A 16,604-nucleotide genomic window follows, 5' to 3' on the forward strand; every position below is an offset into this window, starting at 1 on the left:
CTTTGGACCGCAGGCCGATGCTCTAACCACTGAGCCAAACCAGCCAGGGCACTTAAATCTATTTAAATGAAACTGTATTATGCTGATAAAACAGATGTCTCTTTGAACTTGGTCTTTATTTAATATTATCTTGCTGTTTCTAACAGTCCCATGTTTATGATATAATCACAAAAGGTGAACCAGAAACTATATTAGATTTCAAGGAAAATATATCATTATTTTTAGCAACGTAAGTTTTGATATTAGATAAAAGTGATTTTGTTTTCATGTTGCTGATTAGCATCCTCTCATTTCAGCTGAAAGAATTTCATTTAGCATTGCTTGTAAAACAGGTCTACTGGTAATGAACTCTCTCAGCTTTTGTCTTTCTCTCTCCTTTGTTTCTGGACAACTTTACCAGGTAAATTATTCTTGGTTGGCAGTTCCACCCCCCCCCCCCCGGCACTTCAAATATATTGTCCCTCTCTCCACTAGCCTGCAAAGGTTCTGCTGCAAAATTAAATAGCCGTAAGAGGTTCCCTTGTAGCAGATGAGGTTTTTTTCTCTTGTTGCTTTAAAAATTATTTTTGTCCTTTGATTTTTGATAGTTTTATTGTAATATGTTTTGGTGAAGGAATGTTTGGGTTGAATCTGTATGGGACCTCGAAACTTCATGTACTTGCATGTCTATAACTCAGCTTAGATTTAGGAAGTTCAGCCATTATTTCTTTAAGGAAGCTTTCTGCCCCTTTCTTTATCTTTACTCAGACTCTCATAATGCAAATAATGTTTTGCTTGATGGTATCTTTTTATTGTAATTTATAATTGTTATGTTCCTTTGGTGCTATAATGCTTCCTTGATTATTTTGTTTCTTGTATTAGTGTCTACATATTTAATGGAGCAGGCATCTTTTCCAGACTTTATGGACTGGTTTTGGTGGGGAAAGATCTTCACATGTGGGTGGGTGTGAGCCATTAGCTTATATTGTAAGGGTAATAACCCTATAAATATTTTTTCTTCTTTACCATGGAAACATTTGCTCATACACAAGTTGTACCAACTTAGGGACTTGTCCTTATCTTCCTTTGACAGAATTTTCTCTAAAGGGAATAGGAGGTGGATATGGTTGCCACTATATTTAAGCTCTGAGTCTCATAGGTTTTTTTTTGGTGTTGTTGTTTCTTATGGTACAAAGTTTGACGCATGTTCAGACATGTTCAGATAAACACGTGGTTCTTGTTGCACCATCATGTAGTGAATTGGAGCATGAGGAGCCAATATAAGATGTATGTGGTCTTTATTTTAAAATGATATATTCCTGGATTCTGGAACTGTAGACACAGATCTAGAATATGGTACTTAACAATTATGTGATCTTGGGAAAAGTAACTTATTGACTTATTCTTTTGGTCTGTCCTATGGTCTCTATTAAATATTTGAATTACTTGAACACTTTTTTGTTGTTGTTAATCCTCACCCACGGATATTTTTTCCATTAATTTAGAGTGAGTGTGTGCATATGTGTGTGGGGGGTGGAGGGAGAGAGAGAGAGAAACATCAATGTGAGAGAAACAAATAGATTGGTTGCCTCTCATTCGAACCCTGACTGGAGCTGGGGATCCAACCTGTAACCCAGGTATGTGACCATGACTGAGAATCAAACCCACGGCCCTTTGGTGCTCAAGTTGACGCTGTAAACTGAGCTACTCTGGCCAGAGCTTGAAAACTTTTAACTGTTTTTCTTCATAAATCCTATTTCATGGCATTTTAAACTATATTAATTAACTAGCTAGCTAGCTAGCTAACTAACTAACTAACTAACTATGAGAGTGTCTGCATTAGAGCAATCACTTTAGGGACAGAATTTTATATTACTAGTATAATCAATAGAATTAATCATTCATTAAATGTATAGAATAGAAAAAACAACAACAACAACACCTAAATTTAGAGTGCATTTCCCCTCTTTTGGTTATTGTCATGCAATTAAAAAAATAATTGTTAGAAAGTAGAACTAATTTGGAGAGATGAATAATTTTTATTATTTTGCATTTGACCTGACAGAACTCAGGTGAAACTATCAAGGAGACCATTAGAAAATTAAGCATTTGGAATTGTTCCTGTTTTAATTTTATAAAATAACATACTGGGTATGAAGAAACTGTGTTATATATCTGAGGTCACATGACCAGTGAGTCATGTACAAAATCAGCAGTGTTTACAGAACCCCTACCCTTATTCCTTACTATATCCTGTCTCTAAGACTTAAACTACCCATGAAATCCTCGACTATTTCCCGTTAGAGAAATTAGCAACAAGATAACTTTTATTCAGTTGTCTAAGAGTCAAACCTGAGAATCATCATCCTTGATTTAGCTTGAATGTAAATGAAATATGAGTATTGTGATTCTTCAATAAAACTAGTGTCATTTTCCCCTCTTCATTTCTAGTTTTAATGAAGTAGAATAAGACTTGTCTTTATCAACTGAACAATTGCAATAACATTTTAGTCACTCACCAACCTCTTGTTTGGATCACTTATTGCTGTGCTACCAATAGTTTCAGAAGTACTGACCTATTCTTGTATTGTTACCTGGGACTCTCATTTGTTTACTAAAGTTCAATAATCCATGATAACCATGACCATGTTAGTGGCTCATTCTTTCTCTTTCTCTCTTTGTGCTTTTTATAGAGAGAGTGGAAGGGAGAGACAGAGGGAGAAAGAGAGAGAGAGAGAGACATCTATGTGAGACACATTGATTGGTTGCCTCCCACATGCACCCTGACTGGGACCAGGGATAGAACCTGCAACCCAGGTACATGCCCTTGACAGAGAATCAAACCTGAGACTCTTTGGTGCATGGACCAATGCTCTAACCATTGAACAACACTGGCCAGGGAGTATATCATTCTTTATGAATTAAAATAGTTCAGAACTCTAACACCAATACACTTATAATTTTCAATACATACCCATATTTTTGTGCTACTCTCTTTAACTAGAGTGCCCTATCTCCAAAATGCCAAGCCACACACTGATATAGCTCTTTGTCCAACTGAATATTTAGGCAGTGATCCTTGTTCTTATAATTCTGTCATGACTCCAGTAAACATTAAATGCAATTCTTATTTTCTCCCAAACATTTTTTTATATTTCCAAAATTAACTTCCTCCAATATATTGCTATGTTTGCATTTTTCCAAGTAAGATATTTGTGTTCTAAATAAGGCATGAGGGAAGAGAGTACTTTTTATTTATATTACTGTGCCTAAGGCCTACTGTAGTATTAAGAATGAAAAGTTTGAAATAAGAATATAATAAGAGGAAGATAGAATAAGGTAGTAAATTATTATAAGTTTATCTGTTAGAGTCTTTAGAATATGTGGATAATCAAGTTAATGTAAAAAAATAACAATTCAAACTTAATGTGTTAAACTAAAATAATTCAATATTCTCCAAAAATTGTGTGGATCAGAAATTTGTGCAGGGCTTGACATGAAAGCATTTTATTTGAGATGGAAATGAAACCTAAGCTTTTTCTCTTTATTTTGTTGTCTGAAGTGACTTAGTAGTACTCCAGTAGTGGTTGGGCTGATCTGAATGGTGTAAGATAACATCGTTCACATATTTCTTGCATAGAAAGAGACAACTGGATAGACCTGGAAATATTGAACTCAGTGGCCTCTTCAACCTGGCTGTCTCAGGGCAGTTGGACTTCTTGAAGGTCAACTAGCTTTCTTCAGAGGAAATGACAAACACAAAGTGGAAGTTGATAGCTTCCTTTTACCTGGTTCTGGAAGATACCTTCTCACATATTCTACATGTGGAAGCAGTTATAAAGTTGTCTAGATCGAAGAAGAGGTAAATTAAATTCTGCCTCCTGATGGGGAAATGACAACTTTCCATTAAAGAAAAACACTGGGATAAGAAATGTTGTTCCAATGTTTTGAAAATGCAATCTGTCAACCTGGAAACGGGTGAAATTGCCAAAGGAAACTAGGGAAAATAGAAGGCTGATGTATTAATTTTGAGAATGCTTGGATTTATCAAATGGCAGGAGGAAGGGAACCTAGGTGTCAGACATAGTAACAGTGAGTAAATTAGGAGGAAAATTAGGAAATTCAATGAAATGGAAAATGAAAAAAACCAATGAGAATAAACAATTATTCAGAGGTATCTAGAAAAAGAAGACTATCTTGATTACTTAATTAAAGGGTCCAGACATCTGGTAATAGCTTCATGGTAAGTCTGCTAATAGATTCCTGAGGGAGGGGAATTTTCAATTTTATTGACAAGATTAAGAATTCCTTCCCAAATGCCAGATGCTAATCTCAGTTACTCCACTTAATAGCTATATGAATTTAGACAAAATACGTAAATGTCTAAACACTGTGTTCTTAGCCCATTGTCTTGTTATGAGGATTAACGTAGTCCATATATATTTAGAACAATGTTTAGAAAAATTGTAGGGGTGTGTGTGTGTGTGTGTGTGTGTGTGTGTGTGTACTTATATATATGTATGTAGTTTTTGTTCAATAAATACAGAGGAGTGGGCAAAAGAAGGTTTATAGTTGTGAGTACATGAAACAGAGAGTTTATTCTTGTATTATTTATTTATTAATTATTGTATTGTTTTCCATGAAAATAATTGTAAACTTACATTTGCTAAACCTGTACTTTTTCTATTTTTATTTTTTTTCCAATTAGTAATAATCATGCCTCTGATAAACATCAGTGGCTACCATACTGTCACTGATTAAAGCTCCAAATTCTGTATTTAAAAGATTTTCAGTTTAGTTAGTGGTATTCATGACCTGATCCCAGATTGTGAGACTAGGAGTTTAGATATACAAGATTTTTTTTTTTTTAATTCTCACCCGAGGACATTTTTGCATTTATCTTCAGATAGAGCTGGAGGGAGAGAGGAAGTGAGAGAAAGAGAGACAGCAACGTAAGAGAGACACGTCACCCATAGGACCCCAACCGGGGCTGGGGACAAACTGCAACCGAAGTACATGCCCTTAGTGGAAACCGAACCTGGGACTCTCTGGTCCGTGGGCCAATGCTCTAACCGCTGAACCAAACTGGCCAGGGCAGATGTACAAGGTTTTTAATCCTTTGAAGGTCAAAAAGGATTTCAGATACTCTTGCCTCAATAATACATCAAGACATCTTCAGTCTCTACCTCTGATATGAATCATCAAGTATATATCACAATGTACATAATACAACCAATTGGAAAGCTGCTTGACTTCTCTAAATATAAAAAAGGATGATAATTAAGGCTTTCTTAGCTGCCCATTCACAGTTCAAAAAGCATGCCGCCTCTTTAAATCTATCAAAATAGTTTTGGACATCCGCTTTTATTAGTATCAATTATACATTACCTAACATGAGAGTAAATTATGCTATATCAATGCCATATCCACTACCCCAGACAAGTATATTCTGCACTAATTCAACAAAGTTATAGTTTATTTGCTACTACAATTAAATTAGTAGAAAATTTGGAACAATTACACAGATTGTACTTTTCATTTGTACTAATCTTATTACTTTCTTTAATACAATGTGAAGCATCAACCATTTCAACTAAGAAGAGTAAGTGGCAATGACCAGATAAAATTTAGAAAAAAATAGATCCATAAAGGAAGGCCAAGTTGTCCTATACATGTCCCCACACATTGTGATTTAATTGAACTGCCTCTCAACAGTATAATTGCAAAAAAAGTGACCTTGGTTTATTTTAGAAGTTGTGCTTGATTATTAATCAGGGTATAGAAAATTGTGGATGTGGCAAAAATTCTGGAGGGTTTGACTAAAGCAAACACCATATCATATGTTTATATACAATAAGGTATTGGTTGCTAAAGAGTAGATTTCAGACAAGCAGCATCAGCATCACATGGAAAATTGTTAAAAATGCAAATTTTTGGTTCCCACCCTAGTATTTCTGTGTTTTACCAACCCTCTAGGTGATTCTGATACACTCTTAAATGCAGCAAGGGACTCGTTTTGACAGGAATACAGAACCACCCACAGAGTCTTTAACAACATATAACAAATTTAATGCATGGAATTTACACTTCCTGAATCAAGTGCGTAAAGTAGTACCTAGCTTTATATCTCTAACTAAGTATAAATCATGAGACTTGTTTTTTACTGACTGCAGGATTGTCACTATTGCCAATGAAAGAAAGATTCACTTAATGTTATTCCATTTGGAACTGAGTTCCTTTTAACTGCTGTTCAAGTCAGGGTTTCCCTTGGGTTTCTCACCCTTTGTCTTTATATTGTATTTCTGTGGACTTACATATCTTCTTTAAATTAAGGGGGAAGGGAGTAAGTAGTTTCATACTGTTTTCTGTCTATACTGAATTATGGGTTGGGTCAATCAATGTACTAAGTCTTACTCATTATTGATACCTTAGTAACCATCTCCACATACTCCACCTCTGCCTTATCTCAGTTTTAGAGAATGTAGGGAGATCTGTTTAATCTAACTCACATTTCCATGCCTTCAGAGGATATTGAAGATTTAGGGAAGCCTCCTTTACTGCGGTGGGGTGCGCTGGACTCAGCAGTCTGGGTAGGGGCATTAAATGTGCCTAAGCAATTCCATCCTCAATGTTACTCTTCATTTTGACTGTGCTGAATGCAGGACTTCCCTAGGTAGGAAGTGCCTCTAGCCCCTAAAAGCTATTTGGTCTTTTATTTCGTTCCTTTTCCCTAAAAACTGGGGTTCCAGCCTTCTTAAGAATCCAGCTAGCACAGACTCCTCAGGTCAACCTCCTGCCTGCCAGCTCTTAAAAGTTGGGAAGGAATTAACTCTAAAATCAGTTTATACGATCCTCTTGTTCTCTATCTACAGCATAAACTCTGTGCACCTGATCCTTTAAGTTGTAATATTTAGTAAATATACCTACATTTTTTAAATTGTCTTTATTTTACCCTAATCCTGTCTTTCAAATTTATACTTTTATTTTGTTCTGTTTTAATTCTCACCCCAGGACTTTTTTCATTGATTTTGAGAGAAAGAGAGAGAGAGAGAGAGAGCGAGAGCTCAATGTCAGATAGAATCATCTATAGATTGCCTCCTTAGGTGCTCCGACCAGGAATCAAACCCACAACCTAGTATGTGCCCTGACCAAAAATCACACCTGCAAATTTTTGATCCATAGGATGATGCTCCAACCAACCAAGCCACCCAACCAGGGCTCAAGTTTATACTCCTAACAATCTGATATTCTTTGGTGTGTAATCTTCATTTTATATTACAATCATAAACTAAACATTTGGATTATTTATTATTAAACTCTGTCTTCAAAACTATTTTCTCCATATTGGGTTTCACAAATATAAAGAAGGTCCACTGGCTTTTTTATTCTAAGTGTATTTGTCGAGTCTTTGACACAATGCCCATGGGTTTAATAGCATCAAGCAGCAGAAAGTAAATGTCTAAAACTCTTTAAAATATTTAAATTTTGTTGCAGTGCATCAAGAAGAAGCAACCTTGGACTGAAGAGCAGAGACTAATCAACAATGTTTATTTATTTAATTATTTAGCACAATACACACTGATTTGAACAGATCATATTCAAATACTGGTTTTAGAAATTTAGAAATATAACACTGAACAAAAATTAAATAAAATCCTTACTGACATACCTTACAATTTGATAAAATCTAAATTAAGGAATGTTAACCCTTGCACCATTGGACAATCATTACTGCTAACTGCTGTTCTTATTGCCACGTTGAAACGTGTTCTGATGCATACTTGAAGGAGGCAAACCACTCCAAAGTCATTGTTATATATGTCTCCTCTATAAGAATAATTTATTTTAACCTGGCCTTAGTTTTTTTACCTCTGACAAAATTGCATGGCCATGCTATGATATAACCCATGTATTTAATGTATATGCATCTTTTGATTTATGATAGGGATTACATATTACCCAGTATGTGAACATCTAAAACTATATCATAGGAGGAGATCTGATAATTTAGAACTAACTTTTAAGTTTTTCAATAATTACTAAAGTATTGTCATAAGAGAAAAAGAAACTCCTCATTGAATTATGCCACCTTCATTGCTGTGCAAATGTATATACCTAAGAAAAATGATGGAAAACATAAGTTATACAATCCTTTATTTTGTATTATTTAAAATACAAATGATATATTCAATTTTGAAATCTATGATATATATTTTCATTTTAAATCATAGCAAATACCAATAAAGATTAAATCCTAACAACCAAAACATAATTTAGAAAGTCCTGAGGTATATCTTTCAATTCCACAGATATGTTTTTCATCTAAATACTATCTTATATTTAGTTCCTATAAAGTATAAGCTTTTTTTTACGAGGCTATTACTATTTACTTTAAAAACCACTTATATTGCATTCAATTTAGTGGGGGAAAACTAATTTTTTCTCATTGCAAAGCTTAACATATTTGTTTTAATGAAAAGTATTTGCTATATTTCAAAGCCTAATTTCAAGAGTGGGTATTGAGAGGAAGAATAAAACATAAACTGTAGATTTTGCTAATGGTGCAAACTAGTCTGAAAAAACAGGCTGAAAATAGAAAAGTCGATGGAGTAATCAATGCACTCAAAGGAGAATGAAATAGAGGATATGCAAGTCCCATGATTAGTAAGCAGACAACAATTCATAACAGCAAGCCTACACTAAATACAATTCCTTTCTTTACTATTTGGAGAAAGAATGAATCTGAAAACAACATAAATTCAGACTCTCAATCTAATAAGGATATTTTTTTGGAAAATGGAATTAAATACATAATAACAAAAATTGGGTACAAATAGGAGATGTTGTTTGAATTCTTTATTTTTCTCTGTATTATTTTAAAATACATTTTTAGGAATAAATATTTCAAGAAATTTAGCACTTTGAAAATATCTACTTCTTGTGTTCAATTAAGCTTTAAAAAAAATGCCTGTTAAAAAATCCATTCTATATAGCATCACTGTAATTTTCCTCCCTTTTAACTTAAAGATTTTTTAATTTAACAAAGAACAAAGATGACTTCAGCACAAAGCCAAACGCTGTTGGAGACAATTTCTAATGGGTTTAACATCTTCTGACTAAAACCTAGATACATATTAAATTTATTCTCAAGATAACCAGCATGATATAAATAAATAAATATCATTTTGTCCAGTGAAATATATTGGAGTTGGGATCATATATATGTGAATTTAAATGCAAAACAAGGAACATAATAGTAAAGTTATAAAATCTAATTATACCTAAATCACATGGCTCTCTTTATATACGTGTTTATATTGTTCTCCCACTTAACTGTTTCATTCTTGCTCTTTCCTCCATAAATTTATTCCTTTAGAAAAGAATCAGAAAGAATTGCTACCTAAAGAAAATTTAATTCGATGAATGACAACACTGGCAAGAATTATCAGCAAGGGAAATGCCTTTCCACACATTCATCTCTGTAACAAATGTTTTGAAATCAGCAGCAGTGTTCAGGTTTGTTGTCTGGTGAAATCCAAGAATAGGTTCACAGACCAAGGGTCAGTGATGGATACCCGGCCGGTGTGGCTCAGTGGTTGAGCGTTGACCCATGCACCAAGAGGTCGCTGGTTCACTCCTGGTCAGGGCACATGCCCAGGTTGTGGGCTCAATCCCCAGTGGGGGGCATGCAGGAGATGGCCAATCGATGTTCTCTCTCATCAATGTTTCTATCTCTCTCTCCCTCTCCCGTTCTCTCTCTCTAAAATCAATAAAGAAAAAAACAAACAAACAAAAAGAGTGATAGGAAAGTTTATTTGAAAGATAGACAGAATCCCCTCAGTGGGTGGGGACCCAAATGGGCTGCTGATGGGGCTCTGTTATCTAGGGGTAGATATATACTTTGCTAGCCTCTGATTGGTCTTTTCAAGGAATTCTGCCTTAACAACATCCACACATTTTAAAACTTGTGTTTCCCTCCTGACTGAATTCAGCCCTAGGTCATCTATAGGGGCCTTAGTGGCTTTTCTGTTTTGATAATTTTAACTTCTCTCAGCCTATTAGTGGGGGGGGGGGGCACCCTTGGAGGAACCCTATGCTTGCTTTTAGTTTCTTTTCTAAGTCCACTTTTGGTTTCCTATAATCCTTGTTAAGGTGACCTGGCTTTCTGCAATATGAACACACTCTACTGTACTGCAGAACTCATTCAGCAATCCTGTTGCCTTGCTTGAAACCAGCCTTTCTGGGTGTTTTTGTGTTATGTAATTGACCTGTGCTCCTTTCATGACCTTCTAATTTACATTTCTATAAAGGAGGGCTGGGAGTATTTGACCTGGGAGCAGAATGCCCATACTGATTTTGGTTTTATTTTGAGATACAGAGTCTGAATAACTCTCCAGACACACTGTGCACTGGGTTCTGCCTGTGGGCTGAGCTCCACGTCATCTCAAACTGCCCGTGTCTCAGCCCTCCTTCCCGTGGTCCCGTCCCTCACTGCCTAGCCTGCCTCCTCCTCAGCTTGAAGCCTCATATTCTTTTTCTTTACTTCTTTTCCTAATTAAATATATATGTAGATGAAGTTGTATTTTTATCAGTCTTTTATGGATAAATGCACACTTTGTCACCGTTAAATATAACGGCCTGTCATTCTTTAAAAAAAAAAAATCCAGACAGGTACACAGGTGGGAAAGACATTTGTGCGTGGGAGTTTCTTTATATTAGTAACAATGTATGCTGAAAGTGCATAATTTTCCTGCTAAAATGATATTCTATGTAGATTGAAATCCGTGATATAATCAAAGTGTTATTATTACAGTGGACACTTTCTTGCTCCTCTGTACTTTGTTTCTAATGTACACTCATTTTATTTCCCTTTCTGCTGGATGCCACAGGGCTGCATACATCTGGGAAAACTTCCTCAGTTCCCTGCTCCTGACCTCTAGGAGTAGATGCAGATAACTAAACCAATTTGTGCATGGACGAGGTGAACAAGAAATCAACCTGTTTTGCAAGTGAGGACTCCAACTCCGTGCTTGAGTAGAAAGGCTTTTCACGTTTCTCTCTGGCTGTGACCTGGGTCCAGCTTCAGTTTCTCTGCTTGCCATTTTATGGCAATGAGGGGAATCACCTTGGAGGCAGAGCTTTCATTTATTAAAAGACCAGAGAAAAAGAAAGAAACTGGGTTCCTTTCCTAGCTAACTCTGTGTTGAATAATATATTATTTTATTTACTGTACATATTATTAAGTTTAAATTCATTTCTGTTACTTGCAGACAGTAGCATTTTAATCTTTAGAGCCATGTTGGCCTTTAAGATGCAAAGTTGTTAGTTGCCAAGTGCACAGTCTGATAACCTTCCCATATGACTTTAAACATTTGAATTATACGATGTTAAACATCACAATACAATAAAGAAGTACTCATTCTACCATCACTTTTCAGATGAATGGACCCAAAGAACAGTGATTGAGTTTGTTAAATGGCGGAGCCAGAGTTAAACCCAGGCTGTCTGAATTCAGAATCCGTTCTCTTTATGGCCTTCCTATATGTCTTTTTATGAAAAGCACAACCCATAAAATTTGTCCAGTGACTCCAATGAATAATAATAGTCTAGTGGATAAAATTCCATCTCTAGTACAATCTGTATTTTTCCAATAATCCTAATTGGCACTTATTTCTGCATTACTAAATAAACAGATTGGAATGATAAAATAAATATAAAACTACTTAGTATTACTATAGCAGTCTTATCCTCCAAGTCTATTTTATGTTGTCACAGTGTTTTCAATTCATTAATTTTGGATGACACAGTTCTAATTTTATTTTCTGATAAAGTCATGACATTATACTTCTATTATTCTGTCAACATAAATATTGGGTCGGAAGAGAAATCAAAGCCAGGAGGAAATAAGATTCTTTATATGATAGGAAAAAAAAGTAAAACAATAATTAGAATCTAACAGAGAGAGAAACTGATCAACATTACATTACGCTGCATAAAAATACAGAGGTCTTTGTGAGTGGTTTTGACTCCCTATCAGAAAGAGTTTAAATAACCATTTAAAAACCAGAATAAATCATAATTTGTAATGATTTTCTGGGCTCCATGTCTCTGTGTCATATTAAGGTTGAATTTTGGAGCATTTTTTTTTTTTTCAATGTTTCTTTAGGTTGTTGTTTTTTGTTTTTTTCTTAGAGAGAGTGGAAGGGAAAGGGAGAGACTGATAGAAACGTCGATGAAAGAGAGTATCAATTGACTGCCTCCTGCATGCCTCCCACTGGGGCTTGGGCTCACCACCTGGGCATGTGTCCATTTTGGGAATCTAACCAGTGACCTTTTGGTGTGTAGGTCAATGCTTAACTACTGAGCCACACCAGCTGGGCAAATTTTGGAACACTTAATGCCACCTCATATTTTTACCTTTTCCCAGATTCAACAGCCAATCTAATAAAAAGAATAGTTAAACAAAGAACTGTATTATTAATTACTCAATAAATCTGCATCAGTTACTCCCATTCTAACTTACACCACATCACAAGGAACTGGTTTTAAATCATCTGTGACTAAGCCCTGGACTTGTCATTCATTTCTTGTATTAAGTTTCCTAACTCAATCCATATTTGCACGTATCTACCTGACTCAAAGACCAGTTGCCCAATTTCTCCCACATTGAGATTGAATTCTGTCATAATATACCGACTGATTACTTTATTTGTCAAATGTTCGTGTTCTATGACTGTATCCTGCCCTAACACTTGCGGCCAGATGTATTTCTGAAGCTGTGATCTGAGTGTCTCCAGGGGTCCTTCCCCATCCCTCTTGCTATATAGCTTTAAAAGTAGCAGCTAAACAACCAGAACTTCATCCCGCTGTCTGGGGCTTGAGATTCCATTGGTATGGAACTCTCACACAGAGCTCAGTATTATCTCCTTTACCCAACCAGCCAAACTCCACTTAAAAAAATGAAAAATGTCACAGAGAACCTCTTCAGTGCCAGATCTAAAACAGCTTCAACATACTCAGCCTTCCTTGCCCAGAGAGATGGCTATGGATGCAAAAAGCCATATGCAGTGTGGAAAAAAGGAATCATTGTTTTCATCACTAAACATGTATCGAAAGGAAAATAATATTAATGTTATTGAAATTGAAATAATATTAATAGTAAGAAAATATTAATGATCATAACTATTGATCTTATATATTAAAGTTAGTACCTGTATCATATGACAACCAATGTATAAAACATTACATTTATAAATTAACCACTTTTTTTTTTTAATCCCCACCCAAGGGTATGTTTATTGATTTTAGAGAAAAAGTAAGGAAGAGAGAGAGCTATAGAGAGAAACATAAATGTGAGAGAAAGATTGATCAGTTGCCTACCATACATGCCCTAATTGGAGATTAAACCTACAACCTCAATATGTGCTCTGATGGGGAATTGAATTTACAACCTTTTCATGTATAGGACAACACTCCAACCCACTGGACCACAGGGCCAGGGCATGAATTAACTGGCTTTAAAGAAAGGAGAGAGAGAGAGAGAAAGAATTTAATAGAGAAAATGCTGATGTACATATATATAAAATACTTTTAAGGGTAGCAATCATTTCTGTAGAATTTTTTAATAGATGAAATGAAGATTCTAATACTGACACCCAACAATACTAAATGTAATTGCTTCAGGTGTGCAATCAATCAAATGACTCAAACTATATATTTAGAGTTTATGGATGTGAATTTTTTATTCATCAGGCAGGGATCACCAACAAATGTTGTAGGGAGTCTGACAGAAAATATACTAGGTTTTGTGGACCACATCTTCTTCAGTCTACTTGTAACTACACAATATTGCCTCTTCGATGTGGAAGCAGCCATAGACAATACATAGATGAATGGCTACAATTAAGCTTCAGTAAGGCTGCATTTACAAAAAAGAGGTGTCAGACCAAATATAGATGGTGGTTCATAGTTTGCCAAACTTGATCTATGAGAACTATATGAAATTTATAGAAACAATGATTGAGAAGCACCTAAAATAAAATTTAATCTCATATCTTCTTAATGATAGTTCACTATTCTTGTTCTACTTTTCACTTTTAAATATTAGATTACTCTTTTCCAAGTTGCAATTTCATTTGTTTCTAATATGAGAAAGCTATATGTGGATGTTTCAGTAAGATGCACAGTTGCTGACTATGATAAGAGGGTATCTTTATGTTGTCTAAGGATGCATTCCAACACATGTATCATTTCCAAACAACATTTATTTTAAACAATGAAGAAATTTTATCTATATTTGTTCAGATATTTTTAATACTTATTGAATCACTGCTATATTTTGGGCACTATGTATAAATACACTAAGAATACAAAGATGATTAAGAGAATTCCCATGCTAAAAGAAGTTTATAGTAGATGGCAACTTTATTTATCTTTGGGAGATGAGCAGTCACAAAGATTCAAAACAACTGAGTGCCTCTGCAGTAGAGGATTAACTCAGTAGCCTGGCTTGTCCAAATCCTGTACATGCCAATTTGGTCTAGGTTCCTAAATAATGCTTGTGAGAAATATTGGCTATATTAGATGTGGAATATCAAATGTGGCTAAATTAAATGGATGACATAAGTAAAAAAAAACAACACAACATATTTCAAGCTAATGAAAAAGGTGTTAATATAATAAAATTAGTTAACTTTTTTGCATTTCAAATGTAATTGAAAAATATAATTGAAGAATGACTCATTATATATCCTCTGTCATTTAAATATAAAGTTTCTATACCTTTTATAGTTCTAAGAACTGTCTAGTTAACTATTTACATTCTTGTCACATATAAAACATATTTTGATGAATAAATATTGTGTTGAAAGTTTTTATCAAGGGCCTTAAGTTTGAAATTTAAAAATCAAAGTATCCTGCATTAATTTAACAACTATACAATAAGATTTCTTTTCTTTCCAAATAACAAAAAAATAGGGTTTCCCCATTTAAAGAGCTTGGAAGTCTCTACTCCATCCTAACAAGGAAAAAGGTAAATAGACAGAAAAATCAACTCTTCTTGAATCCGCAAGGGAGAACACACGGAAAACTGCTGCCTCCAAGACGGGGAGACAGGTAAGTGAATACACGGATCACTGGGACCGAAGAAAAGACACCCGAAGAGTAACTGCTGAGGGAACCAGTGCCCAGTTAGAAAAAACGGAACTATGATGAATTGCTGCAGACTCTTTGGGGACAATTCTGAGATTTAACAATTCCAGGGGACCCAGTTATATGAGAGCCTCCACAGTTGTGTAAATTTTATCTCCAGAAGCTTAACCAAGTTCTAATAGTAATAACAGAAAGAAATTCCCTCATATTTCCAGCAAGCAGAGAAAAAGGGAACCATTTTGATATATGCTGGAGCACTTTATTCTTTTGAAGGCCTATCCTCAGAGGGAACTAATTAATCAGAGGCTAACCTCCTGGGATGTTATCTGAGCCTTATTGCCCCGAGGAAGGGAAACACTCAACTTCTATACACTTTAACCAACTATTGTCCTAAAAGCTGGGATTTAGAAAATCTGTGTCAGAGGTTCTAATTTGGGGGTCATGACATCTTGTAGAGATAGCTTGAAATATCATTTAGTCAATATGAATAATCCTTAATTTTACATTAAATTAGTTATTGGATCCAATACAAGATTTTGTTATAAAAGCCTATACATTTCTACATCACAAGTTTAATTTTTAAGTATTTTGTAAGCTATATTTAGTTATTTTCTTAATAATTCTATATATTATATATTTTATTAATTTTAAATTATTATTTCCAGAAAAGGTCCATATGCTTTTATAGACTACCAAAGGCGTTGGTAGCACATAAAAATATTAATTACCCTTTTTTGGTAGGCTGAGTGTTTGGCATCTTTGAGTTAGGGATGGTCACTTCAGTAATCTGAAACCTCAGCACTAGGATCAGCAACAGGAGGATAACCTATTGCTAAAGTACATATATCTACAATTTACCACTGTATCGGCAAAATATAATAGGCAGGATAGTGAGCAGTAAATGTCTTCTAGAGTGAGAATGCTGAGTTTGAATCCTAACTTCCCCTGTTTCTCTACCTTTTTATTTGAAAAATGGTAACAAGAATGCACATAGTATAGTTGATTAAGATTACTTTATTTAATACATGCAAAGTGTTACTGGAATGCTGCCCAAGTCAGGGGACTTTCTCGTTATTGGCTCTTTGTCAGACAAGTGTTGAAGCAAATTAAGCACATTTATTAAGGAAGCAAAGCAAGCAAACTTATTAAAAATAGTAGTCAATGGGGGGGAAAGAAGAAACATCTGTAATAAAAATAAATTACTACTACTAATAATAAAAAAAATGAATATACTTGGCATTGAGCACAAATAGGCAACTCAGCTAGTCTAGCACCCCTCCTGGTAGGAGTTCAAGTGTTTTATACTTTTCCCACTATAGGTTTCAAGGTTTTCCTGCTGAATGCTTTGGGCAACAGATTAGATTTCAAGGTCCCCTTTTTATATTATTGTGACTTTGCCCAGAATTTATGAGAAAATCTGGTGATTTTATTATGGCAAGGCCCAAGACTGCTGACTTCTATGTTCAGTAGGTGAG

This window comes from Molossus molossus, unplaced genomic scaffold, assembly GCF_014108415.1.
Source record: "Molossus molossus isolate mMolMol1 unplaced genomic scaffold, mMolMol1.p scaffold_m16_p_9, whole genome shotgun sequence".
Taxonomy (NCBI): Eukaryota; Metazoa; Chordata; class Mammalia; order Chiroptera; family Molossidae; genus Molossus; species Molossus molossus.